This window comes from Microcaecilia unicolor, chromosome 7, assembly GCF_901765095.1.
Source record: "Microcaecilia unicolor chromosome 7, aMicUni1.1, whole genome shotgun sequence".
Taxonomy (NCBI): Eukaryota; Metazoa; Chordata; class Amphibia; order Gymnophiona; family Siphonopidae; genus Microcaecilia; species Microcaecilia unicolor.
Genome location: NC_044037.1, coordinates 163,207,833 through 163,230,098, shown reverse-complemented (window position 1 = coordinate 163,230,098; position 22,266 = coordinate 163,207,833). Strand labels below are relative to the sequence as shown.

The 22,266-nt window shown below is 43.9% G+C and overlaps 1 protein-coding gene across 1 annotated transcript in view; it reads right to left on the bottom strand.

Moving 5' to 3' along the window:
* Nucleotides 1–2,051, bottom strand: part of CREB1 (cAMP responsive element binding protein 1) — a 328,451-nt gene extending 326,400 nt beyond the window's left edge. The window contains 1 exon segment of the mRNA XM_030209357.1: nt 1,854–2,051. The gene's annotated coding sequence lies outside the window, so the exon portion shown is untranslated.
* Between the last annotated feature and the right edge of the window lie 20,215 nt (nt 2,052–22,266).

The window sequence follows — 22,266 nt, the reverse complement described above, 5'->3', positions numbered from 1 at the left end:
CCCCCCCCCCATGACATGCCCCCTCTTAAAAATAAGTTAATGTGTGGGAAATACAGCATACATAACAGCCAAAGATACCACAAGGTGCATGTTAGCATGCACTAACCACCTATAAACACTTAATACCCTATTAGTAAAAGGGGTCCCTTAGTAATACTGCCTCAAAAACATAAATAAATAAAAATAAATCAAGCTCACAAATATGTCACTATCATCATCACTTTTCAAATGCATGGGTATGCCAAACAATACAAATTTCCTTCCAGGGGCAGGAAAACACCTTGTGTGCCTGAATATAGCTCGCTAAGGGCTCTGTTTACTAAGGTGTGCTAGCGTTTTTAGCGTGTGCACAAAATTTGCACATGCCGTGTAGGCGCCTACACAGTTAGCGTGCACTAAAAGCACTAACATGCCTCTAGCACAGCTTAGTAAACGGGGCCCTAAGTAAACTACTGGAAACAGTGGCGCTTGCTCAAACATTGGGGATGCTGGCTATGTTTGGTGCACCATACTTAACTGCTAAAGTTATTGAAATGTATTTAGTCCCACTGCATAAAATAGGCCTGTGATAAAATAACCTAATTTAACATTACCATAATGAAGACTGAAAATTTATTTGCAGCTAACTTCTAAAAATGTTGTTTTGCTAGTTAACAAGAAACAGTTATGATGTTTACATACTGCTGTAGTATATTTGAACAGATTAATTTAAAATGACCCAGTAAGCAGACAGTGCTAACAGACTCAGAATTTACTATTTTACAAGTATATAACATTAAAATCTCTCAGGACAGGTCTGAACTACACCAACACTGAAAATCAATGATCCAACTCCCTTAATACAACAAACCCTTGGTTCCCCAATATACCCTTACTACATGAGTGGCTTTTTCTTTTAAACATTATAAACAGGATATTTTATGCAAATATTTTTCAAGAAGCTGTTTACCCAATTTTTATTTCATTATGATATCTGTGCTAAATATTTCATGGCAAAAAAAATGTTTTCCCTGCAAAACAGTAAAAAGAAAAAAAAGAACACTTGGAGCTGCAGTTTCCCCTAAATAAACCGCAACAGCAAGTCTTTTAAAGTGTACAGCATTCAAAAAGGGATCTTTCCATAACTAAAATAATAAAACATGAACAGTACAATTTTTTAAAGGGAGGAGCTAAAAACACTAATTGATTAGACCACCAAAACGCTATAATACAGAAAAAGACGAATAAAATACAGTACAAAAATAGCTTTATCTTTGAACTTTATTATTTTCCTATCACATGCTGAGGACGGGGGCACTCAAAATCAGACTATTTGTGTTTTCTCTCTCTCTCTCTGACAGCACATTTAAAAGGCGGGCATTCTTCATTTCACATCACATCAACCAAGCCAGGATAAAACGGCGCTTCCCTGGCTGCATGTGAACGGTGTTCGTTTATAATGTACAGACACCGTCTTTTAAAATAGAAGGCAAAAATAATAAAAACCCTGGGATATATTATTAGAGGAGTTGGGAAGGCGGTTGTTCTTTGGGAGAAGGACACAGACGATCTTGCGGAATTATTTTTTTCTTTTTTATTTTCATGAGAAGGTAACGTGGCCGATGCGCCTTTCCTCCTTCACCCGCCGCCGGAGCTTGCAACCCCAGCTCTCAGCTGGCTGCAGGCTGAGCTTGCCGCTGTTTTAGTCCGCCATTACTCTTTGTTCGCCGCGGAGATGCTGCAGCGCTCGGCTCGCGCTCCATCTTTAAGCCCGCCACCCCCACCCCTTTGGCCAGGCCCTGGCTGTCCGCCTCTGTGCCTTCCCCTGTCCCTCTTCCTTTTTGCCCCCCTTCCTTTCTCCTCCTGCCTCTTACCGGTTACAATCTCCTCCGTCACTGCTTTCGTTCGCGGCCAGGATCTCGCTGGAGTTTTATTCTCTCCCCCACGTAACACACCGCGTCAAACTACACCTCCGCCGCGTCACTCGCACACAGCAAACACTGCAGCGCTTTCTCGCGGCTCACTCTGCCCCAAGCAGCCGGGCGACGACGAGCGGCGGGCTCCTGAAACACTCCAACGGCCTCAGCGCGAGAGCAAGAGTGAGACGCTAAGGCGCATGCGCAAAGCATTCGTCTCGTCTTGCTTGCCCTGATTCACGGAAATCCACGACAACAAAAAAAAGCCGAAGGAAGGCAAAAAACGAAAACAGATGAACATTTTTTTTCATGTACGCGGTTCACTTAGGGGCGTGAAAATATGATGAAATAATTGGATACATCTAAACGAACAAATATTAACTGGTCTTTTTTTTATCTATTTTGAATATATTGTGTGTCATCCCTGCTTGAAGTTAGAACCCATTTGCAAGAGTGGTGAGACATGGAAATAGGTTCTGCTCAGTGTTTTTGTTCAAATATCACTTTCAGGGCAGCACTGCAGAAGGCAAGTTGCTGCTTGGGGCAGGGATGGGATGGTGCCTCCCTCTGTTAGGCTCCCAAGGCAATCTAAATCGGAGGGTTCTGAGTTGAGGATATCCGTTGCTGCCTGACTAGAACACTGCTGGTCAGGTGGTTACCCCAAGGGGAAAAAAATCAATATATTCCTAGCCTATAGAATGAAATTAATACTACTTTATTTATTTATTGCATTTGTATCCCACATTTTCCCACCTTTTTGCAGGCTCAATGTGGCTTACAATTGTTCCGTAATGGTGATCACCAATTCCGGAAAAGAGAAATACATAGTTAAGGTGAAGGAAGACAGAGTGGGTTAGGTATTCAAGTAAGGAAGTTCATTTTCATAATAAGAAATAAAAGGTAATGGGTAAAACTTCAGGCGTGATATAATGTCTTGATCCAGCAATAGCTCGAGGACACGCCGAGTTGGTATTTCCTGTGGAATAGACTAATCTTCTTTTTCCAGACACTTAAAGCAAGTGTTGCAAGCCCTGACAAAGCGCTCCTGGCAATATATACAGTTCCCAGAGCATCAGGTATAATGGCAGGGGTTAATCTATAATTTTTCAATCTAGTGGCAGCAATTCTGATAAGCTGTCTGTGCTGAATTCTGACCTTTCCCTCTGCATGTTGGGCCTAGATGGAAGTAGGAAGTTGGAAGCTGTGTTAGAAGGAAAGGTCGGAGGTCAGCACAGAATTATCAGAATTCTCCGAGGACAAGCAGGCTAATATTCTCACATGTGGGTGACGTCACGTTGGCCCGGAGGACTTTCTAGCAAAGTCTTGAAATCTTTGAGTGTCCCTTGTCGCGCGGGAGGGCGGGCACACTGCGCATGCGCACGCTCACGCTCCTCTTCCCGCCCGGACACGTTCCTCAGTTGTTTTTTCTCCGCGTCTGAGGTGACACGGAGTTCCTTCGATTTCGTGTCACTTCGAAGCCCAGAGGTGAAGAACTTCAAAACTTGTATCCTTTTACTCTTCTTAGTTTCTTTTCTTGGTGGCGGTTACTTCTGCTCGTAGGGTCAGTGAGCTTCAGGCTTTATTAGCTCATGCACTTTTTCTTACTTTTCATCATGACAGGGTAGTCCTCTGCACGCACCCAAAGTTCTTACCGAAGGTGGTGTCGGAGTTCCATCTGAACCAGTCAATTGTCTTGCCAACATTCTTTCCCCCTCCTCATATGAGCCCTGGCGAAAGCAAGTGTGAGAGTGCAGGTGAAAGGGGATCCTGGAAGGCACGAAGAAAGGGGGTGCAGGGAGCCGGGGAATCCCAACGGGGCAGAGTTCATGTGCACAACACCCACATTCAGAAAGCTGGGCTACCGGAGGCAGAGAGGTTGGCTGGGTTAAGGAAGAAGGGGAGGAACTACCAGTCCCAGAATCCTTCTCTTCCCCACCCGGCTGTGCAAGAGTTAGGGGAGGAGATAGAAGATTGGGAAATGGTCTCTGAGGAAGGTGATGAGGGCCAGCTGGAGAGATTGGGGGCGGGGGAAGTTGAAGAGGAGGATAAAATGGAGATTACTGAAGGACTAGGGGAGGAACAGATGGAGATTGGAGCCCTGGCTCAAACCCAAAAAGCTGCTGTAAGAGGGTGGCTAGCTGTACCTTGGAGAGACTGGTGGAAGACCGGAGGAGAGAGAGGCTGAGGCACTGGGGGAAATCTCTACTAAAGAGGAAACAGGTGCAGCCTGTGGGAGAGAAAGAGAGCTGGGCACAATTGAAACCCCAGCCTGAACCAGGTGGGAATAAAGCTGTGTAACCGTGCTGTAAGAAGGTGCAAGAAAGACTGTGTAAACTGTTGCATACTAAAAAGGTCACCCATGTAGTCCGACTCAGAGGGGTACTGGATACATTCCGACAGGCAGGTTTAACCTTAAACCCCCAGAAATGTCATTTCGGCCAGCGACGCGTGAAATATTTGGGGTACATGGTGGGGGACGGACATATCACTCCCTTGTGCGACAAAGTGGTGAGCATTAGGGAGTTTCTGCATCCGGGGAATAAGAAAGGGTTAAGGTGATTTTTGGGCATAGTGGGCTACTATCGGAGGTTTATTCCCCATTTCGCCTCAATAGCAGCCCCTTTAACAGATAAGTTGAAAAGTAAGAGCCCTAACACTCTTCAGTGGGATGGGGAAAGTCAAGAGGCCTTTGATAAATTAAGGTTGATATTGTGTCAGGAGCCCGTACTAAGGGCAGTGGACTTTGATAAAACCTTCGTGCTCCAGGTGGACGCCTCTGGGGTGGGGTTGGGGGCAGTGTTATCCCAGCTACATGAGGGACAAGAGCATCCTCTCCTGTACCTGAGTCGCAAGTTATTACCGCATGAGACAAGGTATTCCACCATTGAGAGGGAATGTTTGGCCATCAAGTGGGCCATACAGGCCTGTCACTTCTATTTGGATGGCCGAGCATTTACGTTGGTGACTAACCATGCTCCTCTCAAATGGTTGGAACATATGAAGAACAACAATGCCCGTCTTACCCGGTGGTACCTGGCCCTGCAACCCTACCGCTTCCGAGTGGAGCACCGGGCGGGTTGGCTGTTAACCAATGCCGATGTCCTATCACGGATTGCTAGTGAAGAAATAGAAATCCCTAGCAATCAGTTGAGGATGGGGGTATGTGAGAGTGCAGGTGAAAGGGGATCCGGGAAGGCACGAAGAAAGGGGGTGCAGGGAGCCGGGGAATCCCAATGGGGCAGAGTTCATGTGCACAACACCCACATTCAGAAAGCTGGGCTACCGGAGGCAGAGAGGTTGGCTGGGTTAAGGAAGAAGGGGAGGAACTACCAGTCCCAGAATCCTTCTCTTCCCCACCCGGCTGTGCAAGAGTTAGGGGAGGAGATAGAAGATTGGGAAATGGTCTCTGAGGAAGGTGATGAGGGCCAGCTGGAGAGATTGGGGGCGGGGGAAGTTGAAGAGGAGGATAAAATGGAGATTACTGAAAGACTAGGGGAGGAACAGATGGAGATTGGAGCCCTGGCTCAAACCCAAAAAGCTGCTGTAAGAGGGTGGCTAGCTGTACCTTGGAGAGACTGGTGGAAGACCGGAGGAGAGAGAGGCTGAGGCACTGGGGGAAATCTCTACTAAAGAGGAAACAGGTGCAGCCTGTGGGAGAGAAAGAGAGCTGGGCACAATTGAAACCCCAGCCTGAACCAGGTGGGAATAAAGCTGTGTAACCGTGCTGTAAGAAGGTGCAAGAAAGACTGTGTAAACTGTTGCATACTAAAAAGGTCTGGGCTGCAACTTACCAAGCTATTGGGTTTTTCCCTCTGATAATGTACTGTTCCCTAAGTGACGTAATCTGAGCTAAAGTGAAGTGAAGTTATATGGACTGTTTTTGAACCTGAATTGTCCTCTGGGCTGCTGGCCTAAACAACCTGGAGTGAAGGGTGTTTTGTTTGATTTGAAGCAAGAAAATAAAAGCTCTTACTTATAAACATTGGGCTTTGAATGTGCCTCTGTGAAAGGAACGGAGGGAGGAGGAAGTCCTGGGAGTTCGCAGGGCCTGGAGCCAAGGCTCAGAGGAGCCAGATTGCTGTGGAGTGAAGGCAACAGTCGTGTGGAGGAAGAGGCAGCTAAGCAGGGTCAAGCCTGGCTGGGTCCTGGATGGGCAACCCAGCTACACAAGTTGCACACTTTGGACTGTAAAAGAGCATTGGCCTGTTACGTGGAGCGGACAAGCCCCTTCAGACAGTCCGCCCAGTTGTTTGTTTCTTTTAATCCCAACAAGAGGGGAGTTGCTGTTGGGAAACGCACTATATCTAATTGGCTAGCAGATTGCATTTCCTTCACTTACGCCCAAGCTCGGCTGACTTTAGACGGTCATGACACGGCTCATAATGTTAGAGCCATGGCTGCGTCAGTGGCTCATCTAAGGTCAGCCACTATTGAAGAGATTTGCAAAGCTGCGACGTGGTCTTCAATCCACACATTCACATCTCATTACTGCCTTCAGCAGCATAGTCGACACGGCAGTCGGTGCTGCAGAGTCTGTTTGGGGTTTAGAATCCAACTCCAACCCCCCTAGGCCCATTTTTATTCTGTTCCAGGCTGCACTCTCAGTTAGATGAGTTTTGTTTCAGGTCAATCTTCGTTATGTCCTCGCCGTTGCAAAGTTCAATTAACCATTGTTTGTTATGTTGAGTGAGCCTGGTGGCTAGGGATACCCCATATGTGAGAATATTAGCCTGCTTGTCCTCGGAGAAAGAGTAGTTACTTACCTGTAGCAGGTGTTCTCCGAGGACAGCAGGCTATATATTCTCACAACCCTCCCACCTCCCCTTTGGAGTTATATTCCTCTAATCTTTTGGATATAACTGAGGAACGTGTCCGTGCGGTGGGCGGGAAGAGGAGCATGCGCAGTGTGCCCGCCCGCGCGACAAAGGACACTCAAAGATTTCAAGACTTTGCTAGAAAGTCCTCCGGGCCGACGTGACGTCACCCACATGTGAGAATATATAGCCTGCTGTCCTCGGAGAACACCTGCTACAGGTAAGTAACTACTCTTTACTGCTGACTGGCATGCTCTGTAAAGAAAAATACCTTGTAAGGTAGACCAGGAAGGGAAGGAGATCTTGGGCAGGGTGGGAAGAAAGGGAGGAGATGCCAGACCACTGGGCCCCCAGAGCTGTTTTAAGGTAGAGACAGAAGGAGTGCAGAGGTGAAAGAGCGGGGAAAAATGCCAGACTGGGGATGGGGCAAGGGGAGTGAAGGTAGAAATCATGCCCCGGCAACAGAGGAGAAGGAGGGACAGAATGATGTTCAACAATGGGATTGAGGGAGGAAAGAAAGAGAGAAATATTGGACCCAGGGAGGGAGGGATGTTGGACCCTGGGGTGGTGAGCAGTGAGGTAGAGAGAGATGGTGGACAGTGGGGTGGAGGGAGGGCAGAGAGATGGGAAAATGTTGGACCCAGGGAGAGAGGGAAGAAGGGATGTTGGGCCCTTGGGTGGTGAGGAGGGAGGGAGGGAGAGAGAGAGATGGTGGACAATGGTATCCAGCGAAGGAAGAAAGAGAGAGCGATGTTGGATCCCGGAGTGGAAGGAAGGGAGAGAGGAAGGAATGTTGGATCCGGGGGGAGCAGGGAGAGAAGAGAAGAAAGAAGGAGAGATTGCTGAATCATGGTGGGGGAGGGAAGAACAGGAAAGTGAGAGGAAGAGATGCTGGACCATGGGGGAGGGCACAAGGGAAGAGAAATGGGTTAGGAATATGCTGGAGGTTGAAGGGAAAGAGGCAGGGAGATGTCAGGCTGCAAGGGGAGGGAGAGGAGATGCTGGGCTATAAGAATAGAGGGAGAAGGAGAGGAAGATACTGGAAATGGTGAAACCATGTGGGAGAGACCGGAGGGGAGGTGGCAAGAAGGTTAGTGAGAGGAGTATATTAAGTATAGTAGAGAGGGTAAAAATGTAGGAATGGGGCATAAATGAAAGAGAATAGGAAACTGAGAAAAGAATGAGATGGGAAATTGGAAGACCAGAGTATGAGTAAAGGAGATGGAAAATTGATAGGTAGCTGAAAACTTAAAGGAAGGAGAATGGTGAGAAGGAGGGTGAAATTTTAGTTGACAGACACAGAAAAGAAACAAAAACAGAAGACAGGACAGAGGAGAAAAGACAAGTGGACTGCAGTCACTCATTAGCAGAAGACAAACAGAAACACAGAAAAGTGAAACTGGGACAAACATGCTGGGAAAATAAATTATCCAGGAAGGGAAAAGTGTTTTATTTTGAATTTATTACAGTTAACTGGAATATGTTAGCTTTGGGATATGTGCATTGCAGATGTCTTTGTATTACATTCAGTACAAAAAGATGTGCATTTCTGTTTTTATTTCTCCAGTGTTACAGTACATGTTTAGTTTAATTTCTTTTTGGGGTTCCCAGTTCAGTTTTGGTCTTCATATTTCTGTTAATTTATCCCTTGTTCTATATTTGATAAAGGTCTGACTCTGTTTTGTCTGTGAAGAAGTAATTTAAAGTTGCTTTATGTGTAGTAGTAATGATGGGGGGGGGGGGAGATTGTGGGAAGGTAGGTGGGAGAGGCTATCAGGATCAGGGGCCCCCTCCTTAATTTCTGCCCTGAGCCCCAAAATTTCTAATACCGGCCTTAACGTGCCTTACCTAATTTTACTCTCCTTCGCTCCCAAGTTTGTTTGAAGGGTTAGATAAGTCGTGCCCTCTGCCCAAATTCTCCAGAAGCCAGCCTTGAGTTGGGAGCAGAGTGAAACAGTCATACAGGCTTGTCCAGCCAGCTACCAAGCTTCCTGGAGCAAACATAAGTACATATGTGTTGCCATACTGGAACAGATCTAAGGTCCATCAAGCCCAGTATCCTGTTTCCAACAGTGGCCAATCCAGGTCACAAATGCCCGGCAAGATCCCAAAAAAGTACAAAACATTTTATACTGCTTATCCCAGAAATAGTGGATTTTCCCCAAGTCCATTTAATAACGGTCTATGGACTTTTCCTTTAGGAAGCCGTCCAAACCTTTTTTAAACTCCGCTAAGCTAACCGCCTTTACCATATTCTCTGGCAACGAATTCCAGAGTTTAATTACACGTTGAGTGAAGAAACATTTTCTCTGATTCGTTTTAAATTTACTACATTGTAGCTTCATCGCATGCCCCCTAGTCCTGGAATTTTTGGAAAGCATGAACAGACGCTTCACATCTACCCGTTCAACTCCACTCATTATTTTATAGACCTATATCATAGCTCCCCTCAGCCGCCTTTTCTCCAAGCTGAAGAGCCATAGCCGCTTTAGCCTTTCCTCATAGGTAAGTCGTCCCATCCCCTTTATCATTTTCGTCACTCTTCTCTGCACCTTTTCTAATTCCACTATTATCTTTTTTTGAGATGCAGTGACCAGAATTGCACACAGTATTCAAGGTGCGGTCACACCATGGAGTGATACAAAGCCATTATAACATCTTCAGTTTTATTTTCCATTCCTTTCCTAATAATACCTAACATTCTATTTGCTTTCTTTACCGCCGCAGCACACTGCGCAGACTTTGTGATGTGATGCATTTAACTACCTCACTAGTTATTCCCATATCTAGATCTTTTATAAATATGTTAAAAACCAGCAGTCCCAACACGGCCCCCTGCAGAACCCCACTATCTACCCTTCTCCATTGAGAATACTGACCATTTAACCCTACTCTGTTTTCTATCCTTTAATCAGTTTTTAACCCACAAACTGTTCGTTGCTTCCTATTATGAAGGTCATGGATCCATCACATGAGCACTGCCATGTTGTATAGGCAGAGATCAGGTAAGCCTGCCCCTCCCTTCTCCCTGCTAAAGGTCAGCTTAATATACCCAATTCAGGAGCCCTTTTTCTGTAATTCTAACCCACAATGGCAACATTTGTGGGGGATATAAAAGTTTGGGAAGGTGTACCATCTTTACCGGTGCCAGGAGTACCATCTTAACCAGCGCCACTCTGCCAAACACTATTAAGGAGAGAGCTCACCTCTTGTGACAGAGCTGCTTCACCTCCTCCAGTTTAGCTACTACATTCTTCTAATATATCCCTTTCCCATTGGAACTCAAGTATACTCCAAAATACTTAATCCCTCGTTGCCCATGAGAGGAGAAATGTTCTTCTAACTGGTAGACTCCCTCCCTTTGTGACCACCAGTGTTTCTGACTTACTAAAGTTGATCTGAGTCCCACAAAGGACCTGTATACCAGGATGAGGGCTAAGTGTTTCTCTATATTTTCCATAGTATTCTTAAGAGAAAGCATAATTTGATCTGCAAACGTGTTAATTTTGTATTCCTTATCATCTACCTGTATGCCCCTGATAACCATCATCTTCCTTATCTTGCTGACCAACAGCTCCAGGAAGAAAATGAAAAGGGAACAGTGGGCACCCCTGCCATGTACCTCTTCCTAAGGGAAAGAATGCAGTGCACCTGCCATTAATTAATAGCTGGGCAGTGGGTGCACTGTACGTTATTTGTATCCAACATGTGAACATACTTTCAACAGCTTGAATACCCAAAACAAGTACTGCCATGTGATTTTATCAAACGCTTTATTAGCATCCAAACTGGCTAAGATGGCATTACAACTCCCCCTCCATGCCTCCCTTCTTCCAACCCTGTTAATGTGTTCAAGATATTAGTCAAAGCAAAGCGCCCAGGCACAAAACCCACCTGATCCTTATGAACTAAATCTGGTACCGCTTAGCAAAAACTCTAGGCCAGAACAACAGTGACAACTTTTATGTCTTGGTTCGAGAGTTAGATGGGTCTATAGGAACTAACAACTGTGCAATCCCTCTCTAGTTTGAGAAGGACCATTACATCCATGTGACTGCTCTGTGTTTAAAAAGCCCCTCTGCAAACATACATAGCCCCTCTGCAAACTATACATAGTTTTTAATATGCCCCTCCCCCCACCAACCTTCCCAGATTTTATAACATTTCCTGGTGCTTTAGCTAATTTCTCAACAAAACCAAAGCTCATACTGGACATAACTCTTCTTCTTACGATTCCCCAATGTGTCTGTCACACATGAATTTTACCACAACCTCACTTTGTGTTTGTTATAACCGGTATTGGTGATCGCCTCTACGGTACTATGTAAGCCACATTGAGCCTGCAAATAGGTGGGAAAATGTGGGATACAAATGTAACAAATAAAAAAAAAAAAATCAATCTCTGAATACATTCATAAATTTCCTTCTGAATAGACCATTAAAATATTCTAATTGGCTATCATCTACCTGGAGAATCTGTACATTTTAGAAAAACTTTGTCCCATTGCTCAGTTTCACAAGGCCCCTCCTGATACAACTCTCTAAAAATGTGCAAACTGCTCCATTACATCTTCCTCCTCCCCCTCTCTTATACATAATGTCCCCTACTTAGTTGGAAGCCAGTGATAGAGAAACCCATTTGGAGTGGATTGATAAGTCTGTGGACTGTTCCCCCGGGATTGTCGAGGCATCATTTTTTATTCTTTGATAATAGTCTGTGGTGTCTCTTTACACAGCCCCTAGCAAAATATTAATTTTTATAGTAGCATATCTCAAAAATAGACCAGATAGTAACCCAGTTTATTGGACAGTGAAGATTTTTTTTCACTAAAATGAGCCAGCACCAAGGGAAGTTGTCTGATGGTGCCCCCACTCATATCCCCATGCATTAGCAAAGGGAGCACACGATATCACTCTCTTTCCCCTCATTACTGTAGCCTTCTCTCTCTTTCTCCCTCTCCAAAGCCTTGCCTCTCTCTTTAGCCAGCACTCCCTCTTCCCCAAGTACGCCTATATTTTCCCTTTACATAGTTTCAAAATACTTTGCAATTGTTTAAATATTTAATATGCCTTTGAAAATACATTTTGTAGTTAATTCATAATTTGTGTTCAAAGTGTACTTTTTCAACTTTGACACATTCACAAAGTCTTCAACGCCATTGAGCTTTTGGCTTAATGAATTCTGGGGTTTCATTAAGAGCTCAACTGTTTTGTGAGCTTGATGCTCTGGAGCTCTATCCTTTTGAAAAATAAAGTACTCAGCAATGTATTAAATTTCAGGCAGAAGTATCTGCTGCAGTAGGATGTTTTTGAGTTATTTGGAAAAATGTCGGGGGGGGGGGGGGTCTTATGTAGACAAAATTTAAACTGAACTCTCAAGAAGCCAAACTTTGCACACAATACACAAAGAAATGGTAGCATGTAGTGCTTACTGCGGGGCAGTAAGCACTACCGCATGCTCCGTGCATGCTAAAGTGCACTATCACAAAGTGCGCTTAGGCACCCTGCATAGTTCAGACATCTGCACATGCATCCCTGATGCTAAAAACAGCGGAGGCATGTTTGAGGGCAGAGAGTAGGCATGCCCAGCGCTAATCACTTAGTGCAGCTACCTTGCTGCATGCTAGCGGATTAGCACATGGTTAGCACGTGAGCCTTTTTTGCCTACTAAATAGATGTTGGTAAGTTCTTACGCGTTAATTTGGAAATTAGCACCTGGCCATTAACAGAAAAATTGGAAATGCATCCATTTTACAGTACTGTTAAAAGTGGCCTCAGCGAGTAGGGAAACCCATGCACTAATCATAGCACATGGTCCCTTTTAGTGCAGCTTAGTTAAAAGGGTTCCCATATATAGTATACTACTACTATTTATCATTTTTATAGCACTACTAGACGTACGCAGCGCTGTACACTTGAACATGAAGAGACAGTATACTGCCCTAACCGGAGGAAGGAAGTTTTGGCCTTTGAAAACTAACTGAAATGTATTAATTTAGTCTAATAGAAAGCTATTACCTATTTTTTATTTGCTTTTAGAAATTATACATTTCCCAATAATACAACAAGAAATACAAAGAAATAGAATATCATTATTTATATCAATATTTATAAAGACAATGTAAAAAGCAAATATTATTTCAAAGTAACATATATCATTAATTAGCCCACATCACAAGAGAGAGAGAGAGAGAGCTGTCTTTCTTATGTACCTATTTCAATGTGTCTGTTGCTACATTGTGATAATTAGTTGCTTTTGGTGTGGTTAAAGAGAAACAAGTACTGTTATAATGTTGCATTTTTGCAATTTGCTTGAATTAAATGTTTTTTTTTTCTTTTCTTTTCTTTATTTAAATTTTCCAATATATCACCACATAAAGTGAATATGCAATCGGCATTATTTAACATTAGGAAACAAAAATGATAAGTATATATCTTTACAGCCCATTTGTCCACAAGTTAAAGAAATTTGACTCCAAGATTAAAGAAATTAAAAAGGAAAAAAAATACAAAAATTAACAATCAATAGATGCTTCCTCTGGTTCAGACCCCAGCCTGCTGAATTAGGGAAGGTTTACTATATTCACATCAACTCTTGCATCAATAAACTCTTTCAACTGTTTTGGATCTACAAACTGAAAATGTTTACCCTCAAGCATCACATTACAAAAACAAGGAAATCGCAAAACAAAATTTGCTCCCAATGCCACCACCCTGGGGCGAAGTTCCAAAAAGGCCCTTCGTCTCATCTGTGTAGGCCGTGAGAGGTCTGGAAAGATACGGACCTTTGAGCCCAAAAACAGGTTTTCTAAGTGTCTCAACGAAAACCGTAGTACGGCATTCCTATCAGGCTCCAACGCAAAAGTGGCAAGCAGAGTTAACCTCTGAGTAACTATTTCTAATGAGCTTTCTAGGAATGAGGTAAGATTCATTCCCTCCCCTATTACGGGGGGTTTCCCACCACCACTCCAGTACTCCCAATGTAATAAGCCCGTGTAATGGGAGGGAGTGAGTCCTTGTCCATTCCCAGGATGTCCACCAAATATTTTTTAACCATCTCCAAAGGAGAAATTAACGGCGATTTGGGAAAATTAAGAAACCTAAGGTTAAGCCTTTTAGTCTGATTTTCAAGGTATTCGTTTATGTAGGAAATTATTGTCTTTAACCAAAGCTGTTTCTATAGATCCCATTTCTTGAATTTTGATATCCACACGTTCCAAGGGTCCATTGAGCCCAACATCCTGTCCACGACAGCGGCCAATCCAGGCCAAGGGCACCTGGCGAGCTTCCCAAACGTACAAACATTCTATACATGTTATTCCTGGAATTGTGGATTTTTCCCAAGTCCATTTAGTAGTGGTTTATGGACTTGTTCTTTAGGAAACCGTCTAACCCCTTTTTAAACTCTGCTAAGCTAACCACCTTCACCACGTTCTCCAGCAACGAATTCCATAGTTTAATTATGCGTTTAGGTTGTTCTTTCATTCAATCAGGCATTAATCAGTCAAACACAGCCTACATAATAAGATTAGATACAGGAAGTGTTAAGTCATGGCAAGCAACAGTTGTTTCATATTTCTCTATGGTTAAATCAGCAATGAGAAAGAATGAAACAGTTAGACTGTGTTACTTATCCACCAACCACAGTCCTTAAATGCGTGGAATTAAGAGGCAATAGAATGAATCAGAATTTTATGCTGGCTGCTCACATTGCGGTACATAATTGTCGTTATTTCCAATATTTATATACCATTAAGGAAGATCTCTTTCACCTTATAAGTGTTTGCCTTACTATTTACCCAGAGGTAGATATCAGGGAAAGCGTAATTCGTACTTTTTGACACCTAATTCTACCCCTAACTCAAACCGTCAAAGATACCATTTTCGTAACCGGTCTGGTAGGGACCGAAAACCCCAGAAACAGGTGGTAATTCAGCATGTGAATCTGAGTACTAGTTTTGACATACAGTGGGGGAAATAAGTATTTGATCCCTTGCTGATTTTGTAAGTTTGCCCACTGACAAAGACATGAGCAGCCCATAATTGAAGGGTAGGTTATTGGTAACAGTGAGAGATAGCACATCACAAATTAAATCCGGAAAATCACATTGTGGAAAGTATATGAATTTATTTGCATTCTGCAGAGGGAAATAAGTATTTGATCCCCCACCAACCAGTAAGAGATCTGGCCCCTACAGACCAGGTAGATGCTCCAAATCAACTCGTTACCTGCATGACAGACAGCTGTCGGCAATGGTCACCTGTATGAAAGACACCTGTCCACAGACTCAGTGAATCAGTCAGACTCTAACCTCTACAAAATGGCCAAGAGCAAGGAGCTGTCTAAGGATGTCAGGGACAAGATCATACACCTGCACAAGGCTGGAATGGGCTACAAAACCATCAGTAAGACGCTGGGCGAGAAGGAGACAACTGTTGGTGCCATAGTAAGAAAATGGAAGAAGTACAAAATGACTGTCAATCGACAGATCTGGGGCTCCACGCAAAATCTCACCTCGTGGGGTATCCTTGATCATGAGGAAGGTTAGAAATCAGCCTACAACTACAAGAGGGGAACTTGTCAATGATCTCAAGGCAGCTGGGACCACTGTCACCACGAAAACCATTGGTAACACATTACGACATAACGGATTGCAATCCTGCAGTGCCCGCAAGGTCCCCCTGCTCCGGAAGGCACATGTGACGGCCCGTCTGAAGTTTGCCAGTGAACACCTGGATGATGCCGAGAGTGATTGGGAGAAGGTGCTGTGGTCAGATGAGACAAAAATTGAGCTCTTTGGCATGAACTCAACTCGCCGTGTTTGGAGGAAGAGAAATGCTGCCTATGACCCAAAGAACACCGTCCCCACTGTCAAGCATGGAGGTGGAAATGTTATGTTTTGGGGGTGTTTCTCTGCTAAGGGCACAGGACTACTTCACCGCATCAATGGGAGAATGGATGGGGCCATGTACCGTACAATTCTGAGTGACAACCTCCTTCCCTCCGCCAGGGCCTTAAAAATGGGTCGTGGCTGGGTCTTCCAGCACGACAATGACCCAAAACATACAGCCAAGGCAACAAAGGAGTGGCTCAGGAAGAAGCACATTAGGGTCATGGAGTGGCCTAGCCAGTCACCAGACCTTAATCCCATTGAAAACTTATGGAGGGAGCTGAAGCTGCGAGTTGCCAAGCGACAGCCCAGAACTCTTAATGATTTAGAGATGATCTGCAAAGAGGAGTGGACCAAAATTCCTCCTGACATGTGTGCAAACCTCATCATCAACTACAGAAGACGTCTGACCGCTGTGCTTGCCAACAAGGGTTTTGCCACCAAGTATTAGGTCTTGTTTGCCAGAGGGATCAAATACTTATTTCCCTCTGCAGAATGCAAATAAATTCATATACTTTCCACAATGTGATTTTCCGGATTTAATTTGTGATGTGCTATCTCTCACTGTTACCAATAACCTACCCTTCAATTATGGGCTGCTCATGTCTTTGTCAGTGGGCAAACTTACAAAATCAGCAAGGGATCAAATACTTATTTCCCCCACTGTAGCTCAGCAACCATACTTTTTAGTAGAAGGATGCCTTCAGTTCTTCTACAATGCTTAGGGGGCCATCACTATGGAAGCAACTTCTTTTGCTTCAAATGGAGGTACCCAGACTACTAGAAGCAAAGGCGATTGAAGACGCAAATCCTGTCCAAAGGAACAGAGGGTTCTACTCATGATATTTACTCATACAAAGGAAGACAGGTGGTTTATGCCCAACTCTGGATCTTTGACAATACAACACATATATCAAGAAAGCAAAATTCTAAATGACCACATTAGCTACCATCTTCACATTCTTAACACACAATGTATAGCTCACATCTCTGAATTTACAGGATGCTTGCTTTCACATTCCAGTTCAGCATTCATCAGTGCAGTTCCTTGTTTGTCCTAGGCAGCAGTCACTATCAGTACACAGTACTTTCATTCAATCTGACTTCAGCACAGCCAGTGTTCACAAAATGTGTGTTACAGCTGTAGCCCATCTTCCTGTGTCTGGCCAATTGGATAATTGTGGATCAAACATTAAAGGAAACCCTACAAGCATTGCAGATTACTGTTCATCTTATCACAAATCTAGGTTTTTCTTAACAGAGAAAAGTCACATTTACTACCAGTGCAACAACTAGAATATATAGGCGTTCATATCTTCACTCCTTTACCACTGGCAAACTTACCATCCATAAGAATGCAGAACATCATCTCGATAGTGCATCATGTTCAAGCTGTTTGGGTAATGACAGCCAGAATCATCCTCACATTGTTGGGTCATATGGTGGCAACAGTGCCTGTATTATATTTGGCAGGGCTACACATGCGTCGGTTGCAGTGGCACTTGAAAGATCAATGGTCGCAGTATACCCGACCATTATCAACTAAGATTCCAATTATGATACACCTCAAGAAGTCTCTACAGTGGTGGATTCTTCAGGAAGCTCATATAGTGGGAACACCTTTACAATCTCTGGCCCCCACAATCATACTTACAACAGACGCGTCCAATAAGGGATGGGAAGTACATCTCACGACTTGGGACAATTGATCTCTGAAGAAGCAGTCATATAACATCAACATATTAGAACTCAGATCCATTCTACTGACCATTTACGTGTACCATGTCAACAAACAAGGCAGTAGGGGCTCGGAATTATTGTGCAAGGAGGCAATTCACATTTGGACAGAACTGCTATCCATCATCATATCATCTCACCTTCCAGGAAACTCTTGCTGACTCGTTGAGCACAATGTTCCAGCCTCATGAGTGGTCCATGAAGACCACAATTATACATTCCCTATTCAGGCAGTGGGGATTCCCAACTCTAAACATGTTCATGTCCCCTCACAACAATAAATATCTCAGATATAGTTCAAGGTGGGCGAGTCAGAACAGCGTAGCAAACGTCGTTTTCCACATATCTTTGAGTCAAGGCTTCCTTAATGTGTATCTTCCAATAAATATCTCGGTGAAAACATTCTAAAAGGTATGATCTTGATCACGCCGTACTGGCCCAGACAGTCATGGTTCTTGATAGGTTTCAACATGGCTGTTCAACCATCAGCTTTCCTACCAAGATCCAGATTTGAACACGCAGCCTCAATGTCAGTCCTTGAGTCTGGTAGCCTGACTTTGTCCTCTTTGTTAACTGATAATACTTTTTCTCCAGGACTCTTGAAGGTCCTTCTTCCTTCTAGGACATATTCTATGAAGCGATCATACGCATATAAGTGGCATAGGTTTGCTATCTGGCATGCCTCTCATCATTATAATCCTCTAAATTGTGGATTCCCGAGTTTTGGACTATTTATTGCATTTGTCACATGGATACTTGTCTTTTTAGACAATAAAAGTACGCCTTTCTGCATTCTCTGTGTTTTTTTTTTTCATGGTGCTTTAGTCATTTCTGCCCTGATAAAGCATCTTATCATGAAACATTTTTTTACAGGATTTGTTTCCTCTTCATTCTCCTATTCAATCCCCTACAATAGCATGAGATTTAAATTTGATAAATACCCTCACTCTTCCGCCATTTCAGCAGAATTTAAGTTTCTATCCTGGAAAACTCTTTTTCTCATAACCATCATATCAGCTAGATACATTAGTGAGTTCCAGACACTTGTACATTATAAACTGTATACTCATATATTACAAGACAAAGTACTTCTGCATACGCACATGAAATTTGTTCCTAAAGTGGTGTCCACTTTTCTCATGGATCAGTCTGTTGTTCTTCCAGTTTTTATTCCACCTCCACACAACGATTGCCAGGCATGTAGGGACAAAAGAGGCCCTGCATATAGCACTACCATGAAGAACTATTCTAATTTGTGAATCTGACTTTCCACAGAGTTGGCCTTGTCAGTTCTCATGCAGAGGCTTGGTACTGTAATAGGCCTCAAGTATATTGCTGATACATCAAGGCTAACAGAGGCAAAACAACTACTAAAACATTCTACTGGAGACCTTCATCGATTAGAAGGAAACCTCTATGATGGCAAGAGCCAGATCCTTGGGCCCCAAAGCCACAACAACTTGAAAACCTCAGACTTTGTTGTTCTAGTCATCTTGGTATGAAAGCCAGAGGAAAGGGTGAAATAAAACCCTTTCCTGAAACTGTTATTAGCTAGCTTGCTGTTATCTTGAGCAGTTCACGCGAGAGCTGCTATCCAAGCTGGCCACATGAGGAAGGCTCGTTAAAAGATATGTGGCCCCCCTGCCTGCATGCTCTTACCCGGCTGGGAAGAGCTTACCTGCTGACCAACCATCCCGAGTTCCTGCTGATGCCTTGGCTTGCCTGATTATGAGCCTCTGTCTACAGTCCCTGACTCATTCTATGGATCCAGCGTTTGTGAGTTATCTGTCAGGTTGAACTGCTCTCATTGCCTAGTAGTGCTTGGGGTGTCAGGTATCCTATCTATTTCAGGATTAGGAAATAGTGTACGTTATCTTTACTCCCCTTGACAGGTACTAAACGCAGTGATATACCATCATTTTGGGTGATTCTGCATAATTGCATTGTCTTTGATTACATTTATTATTGCTGCCACTAACAGCTAATAAAACCACTTTTACTATTTTTATAATAACATGTAAACCTTCTGTTCTTTCTTCTCAGTGTTTATCATTTAGTACTGTTTTGAATTTGGATTGCTTGAATGGGAGGTGTGATCTAATCCCAGAGTACTAAATATAACTTTGTTGTTTTATTTGTGCTTCTCACTGTTTGCTGGTCTTCTACTGAGGCCTGGTTATTGAAGTTAATCCCTACAGGTCAGATTACATACCTTACACTTTGCTAGAGCACTCAGGATTTACCTTTCACATATATGTTATCAGCACAGGTCTTCTTAACTATTTCTCTCAATAACTCACATCAACCTCAACCAGTCACCAGAGGCATGTTGTCTCAGTAAATAGCTGCTTGCATTCATTATTGTTATCAGCAAGCAGGCCTCCAACATTCTTCACAGATTCCTCATGTTACAGCTTATCTTTTATAGGCTATGACCAGTACAAAAGCTCATCTTCACTGAACATGTCCAGTAGTCATTGCAAAACAGCAACGTGGGCATCTTTACATACATTCATGAAGCATTACTGTATAGATGCTGCTTCTTCCACAAAGTCTACTTTTAGCCACGCTGTTTTATCATCTTTCCTATACAGTGTCAACTCTCCTCCTCCTCCATTACTAGGTAACAGTCCTCATAATATATAGCTATTTAATAGTTATTGCAAGGTCTGTTCTCTGTGTCAGCTTGAGAGTCTTCAACTGTGTGGCTATTAAATTTGAAAGTCGGGGGAGAAATGAGAGTTACTTAACCTAGAACGGTAGTTCTTCGTGGACAGAAGATCTCATAGCCACATAGACCCACCCTCCCACCCGGAGTTGTGGACAGCTTAAGGAATAACCGAGGCAGGAAGAGATTGTTTACACTATTTACAGTAGGTTCAATGGGGCGCGAGCACAGGAACATGCGCAGAAAGCTTTAAAAAGATCGGGTGAGCAATGTCACCATGACATCACTTCAACTGTATGGCTATGAGATCTTCTGTTTGTGAAGAACTAGCATTACAGGTAAGTAACTCTCATTTCCTTAGCATCCCTCCGGACCTGACCAGGATTGGACTGATGGGTTGTACACGCCTACCAGCAGGTGGAGACTGAGAAAATTCTGAGTCTAGAAGAGCCAATGAGAGCCCTAGCCATATGACCCTAGCCTTAGTATTTCTCAGTCTCCCAGCAGGTAGGACGTGAGCCCTTTAGTCTCTCTCTTTTCTTCTTTCTCAATCAGAATTATTTTATTTTATTCTATTTGTCTTCTGTGCCTGGGGAATTCTGTTTAGAGGCTTGCCAGTAAGGTCTTCATTTTTTTCTTTGCAGCCTCTGGGGTGTTATACTCGGGTGTCCCGGATTCCTCCCCCCCTTTTCCTCCCCATCTCCCTTCACTTTCTAGGGAAGGGCTACCCTTTCTATTGAAAGGTGTACTGCCTTTAGGAGAGGCAGCCACTGTTTGTTTTAAAATCCTATCTTTCCCCTGTGTGCTAACAAGCAGGCAGCTCTGTTGCTGTGAGATTTATGTTGGTTCTTTTCTGTGCATCAGCTGTTCTTTAAAAAGAAAAATGAAGTGAGATTTTGCTGCCCCAAAGTCATTTGATTTTTTTTGTTTTGGGTTTCTCTTGCTTTGCAGAGACCCGTTCTTTTCTCGGCAGCATCTTTAAAAAAAAAAGTGCGGTCCACTTCACCACAAGCACGCTCAGCTCCGCTATGGCGGAGAAGTTGAAGTGATGTTTAATTTGTCAGCGCCGGGGAGTGGGCGCTTCTGTCTCCTGCAAATATTCTACTGCCGTGGAGGATTTATCTTTGTCTATCTCTCCGTCGGCATCTTTGCCTGCCGCTTCTGCGAAGTCCGTTGCGATCTCCTCAGAAATGTCTGCTACTGCCCTAGATACGGGAGCTGCAAAATTGGCGCGAACAGCCACCATTTTGAATTCGGCTGTCACTACTCCTGCTCATGAGTGCTCTGCTTCTCGGCCTTCAGAAGCGGAGGCAGGGACTCTGGTGCAATCTGGAGGGTCTCAAGATGGGGGTTTTCCCCCTGAGTTTGTCCTCCAGATGTACCAGGCCTTTTTGATGAAGAAGGCTGGTTTAGGACCAGAAGTTTCAAGGGACTTTTCCACGTCTTTCCCTCCTGCAAAGAAGCCTAGAGGCTGCGATTCTCAGATAGATTTTTATTCTGACCAAGATCAGGATATGCCCTTCTTGGAAGAGGAGGACGGCTTAGCTGAGGATGTTTGGGAGGATCAGTCTCCTGACACAGTACCTTTTCCCCAAGGGGAAGATCCTTCTGTAGCTTAGGGTATTTCATAAGGAAGATTTGCAGGAGCTCATCTCTCTCGTTTCCTCTACTCTGCATTTTGAGGACCTTCCTCAGGCTCCAGAGGTCCGTAAGGTTGACTTGTTGGTTAAAGGCACTAGATCTTCAGGAATAACTTTTCCCATGCATCAGGATATTTGGGATGTTATTAAAGCTCAGTGGTAGGTTCCAGATTCTGCTTCACCCTGCCAGGTCTATGACCCGCCTTTACCCAGTGCCAGAAGTAGACAGAGCTCTTCTTAAGGTTCCGGTGGTCGATGCAGTGGTATCGGCGGTTACCAAGCCTAACACGGTTCCTGTGGATGGAGGAACAGCTCTTCGGGATGTTCAGGACAGGAGGTTGGACTCTGTGCTTAATAATAGTTTTGATGTTTCATCTTTAGCGGTGCAGGCGGCTATTTGCGGTTCTTTGGTGGCCAGAGCCTGTTTTCGCTGGGTGGAGAGAGTCCTGGATAGATCTTCAGACGATCTTGCTGCTATAGATATAGAAGTGGCCAAGATTGAGATGGGATCTGCTTTTCTGCCAGATACTTTGTATGATTTGCTGAGAGCTTCTTCTAAGTCCTTAGCATTGGATGTCGCAGCTCGTCGATCTCTTTGGTTATGAGGTTGGTCGGCGGATG